At 57.3% G+C, this 2876-nt stretch overlaps 1 long non-coding RNA gene across 1 annotated transcript; it reads right to left on the bottom strand.

Moving 5' to 3' along the window:
- Positions 1–1298: 1298 nt before the first annotated feature.
- Positions 1299–2870, bottom strand: LOC121108915. Its single transcript, XR_005843549.1, has 2 exons — positions 2442–2870; positions 1299–1768 (listed from the first exon to the last, which is right to left on the bottom strand). It is a non-coding gene; the product is annotated as an uncharacterized LOC121108915 (long non-coding RNA).
- Positions 2871–2876: the final 6 nt, after the last annotated feature.

Below are 2876 nucleotides of genomic sequence, written 5' to 3' on the forward strand. Positions count from 1 at the left end.
GGGGGGGGGGTCACTGTTGGGGGGGGGGCGTTCACGGGGACCCTCCCCCCAACTCTTCTCTTCCCCCCCCCCCCCCCCTTCTTTCCTCCCCCCTTCCATTGCCACACTGCAGCTGAGTGGAAATTTCCACTGTCCCCTTGAGGTGACCTTGAGATGGGGGGGGGCACCCACAGCCCCCCCCCCCCCCCACCCATCCCCCATCCCCCCCCCCTCCAGGGATAGAATGGGGGGGGGGGGCACCATCTGTTGCAGAGAGGATTAGGGGAGATAAGGGGGATTTGTGCCCCCCCCCCCCCCCCCATGTGGATAATGTGGGTTATGGAAGGGGTGGGGGGGGGAGGGGATGTTAATTGGGAGGGGTTAATTGTGCGGTCGTTAATTTAGGGGTGTCTGTAAGTGGTTTCTTGGGGGGGGGGTCATTAATTAAGGGTCTAAGAGGGGGGTGATTGGGAGGGGGAGGAATTGGGGTGGCGTTATTTGGGGTGGTCTTTAATATGGGGGCTTCCACGCAGGGGGTAATTAGTGGGGGGGGCTGCTAATTGAGGGTGCCTGTGGGCAGTTAATGAGCGGGGGCTGCTAATTTGGGGCGCCTATTTGTGCCTATTAATTGGGAGCGCTCGTTTTGAGGGGCTGCTAAATCGGAGCTGTAAATCGGGGGGGGGTCGTTTGGAGGGGTGAATTGGGGGCTGTTAATTACAGGGAGCTGTTAATTGGGGCGTCATTGGGGGGGGTGTCAATTGGGGCATCTCAATCGGGGGTTAATTAACAGGAGGTGAATTCGGGGGGAGCACATTGAAGGCATTTAATTAGGGGGGGAGGGGTGGGGGGGGAGACAATGGGAGGGCCTCCATGGGGGTGAGTTAATTGGGCGGAGGCAATTAGGAGCCATTAATTGGGGGTGGGAAGCTGTTAAACAGGGGATGCAGCAGGAGCGTGATTAACAGGGTGCTCTTAGGGGGCTTAATTAGGCCTAGGGTGTTAATTGTGGGGGCTCTTTAAGGAGCGGGGGGAGGGGGGGGGGGGGAAGAGAGAAGAATTTGGGGCAAATCATTGGGATTTTGGTGCCCCCCCCCCCCCTCCGCGTGACGTCAGCACTGTGGCCCCGCCCCCTTGGGTCACCCCATGAATGGAGCCCCCACGTTGAAGGGGGTGGAGGGGGGGGGGGCAGTGCTGGGCATGGAGCCCGGGCACGGCGCCCTAACGAGCTCAAGCTCATTAGCAGCCCCACCCCCACCGTGGCCTAATTACTCATCCCCAGAGCAGCCCTGGGGATGAAAGAAATACCAAAACCACAGAGATTTCCACCAAAAAGTCCACAGGTTTAATATTTGGGGGCGGGGGGGGGGGGGTTTCTCCCGCCCAGCCCCCCATTTCCTCCTCCCGCGGACCCCAAAACACCTCGGATTATCCCCAAAAGGAGGAGGGGGAGCCCTGCGGGGCGGGGGGAGGGCTGAGCACAGAGGGTGTTAGTGGGGGAGGAGGGGGCTACAAGATGGCTACCAAGATGGCTGCCGTGGGGTGGCTGAGCAACAGGGTGGGGGCCCAAGATGGCTGCCAACGCCATCTACAGCCAATGGGATTCAAAGTGGTGTGCCAAGATGGCCACCTGTGCCATCTGCAGCCGATGGGATTCAAGATGGCGGACCAAGATGGCTGCCAACACCACCTGCAGCCAATGGGATTCAAGATGGCAGACCAACATGGCCGCCTATGCCACCTACAGCCAATGAGATTCAAGATGGCAGACCAAGATGGCTGCCAACACCACCTGCAGCCAATAGGACTCAAAATGGTGGAACAAGATGGCCACTTCTGCCACCTGCAGCCAATAGGATTCAAGATGGCAGACCAAGATGGCCGCCAATGCCACCTACAGTCAATAGGATTCAAGATGGCAGACCAAGATGGCTGCCAACACCACCTGCAGCCAATGGGATCCAAGATAGCAGGCCAAGATGGCCTCCAACCCCATTCCACCTGCAGCCAATGGGATTCAAGATGGCAGACCAAGATGGCTGCCAGCACCACCTGCAGCCAATAGGATTCAAAATGGTGGACCAAGATGGCCACCAATGCCACCTACAGCCAATAGGATTCAAGATGGTGGACCAAGATGGCTGCCAATGCCATCTGCAGCCAATGGGATTCAAGGTGGTGGGCCAAGATGGCCACCTGTGCCATCTGCAGCCAATGGGATTCAAGATGGTGGAACAAGATGGCTGCCAACGCCACCTGCAGCCAATGGGATTCAAGATGGCAGACCAAGATGGCTGCCAACACCACCTACAGCCAATGGGATCCAAGATAGCAGGCCAAGATGGCCTCCAACCTCATTCCACCTGTAGCCAATGGGATTCAAGATGGCAGACCAAGATGGCTGCCAACACCACCTGCAGCCAATAGGATTCAAAATGGTGGACCAAGATGGCTGCCAACACCACCTGCAGCCAATGGGATCCAAGATAGCAGGCCAAGATGGCCTCCAACCCCATTCCACCTGCAGCCAATAGGATTCAAAATGGTGGAACAAGATGGCTGCCAATGCCACCTGCAGCCAATGGGATTCAAGATGGCGGACCAAGATGGCTGCCAACACCACCTGCAGCCAATAGGATTCAAAATGGTGGAACAAGATGGCCGCCAATGCCACCTACAGCCAATAGGATTCAAGATGGCGGACCAAGATGGCCACCTAAACCACCGGTAGCCAATAGGATTCAAGATGGCAGACCAAGATGGCCACCTGTGCCACCTGCAGCCAATAGGATTCAAAATGGTGGACCAAGATGGCTGCCAACGCCACCTGCAGCCAATGGGATTCAAGATGGTGGAACAAGATGGCTGCCAACGCCACCTGCAGCCAATAGGATTCAAAA

This window comes from Gallus gallus, unplaced genomic scaffold, assembly GCF_016699485.2.
Source record: "Gallus gallus isolate bGalGal1 unplaced genomic scaffold, bGalGal1.mat.broiler.GRCg7b scaffold_64, whole genome shotgun sequence".
Lineage (NCBI taxonomy): Eukaryota > Metazoa > Chordata > Aves > Galliformes > Phasianidae > Gallus > Gallus gallus.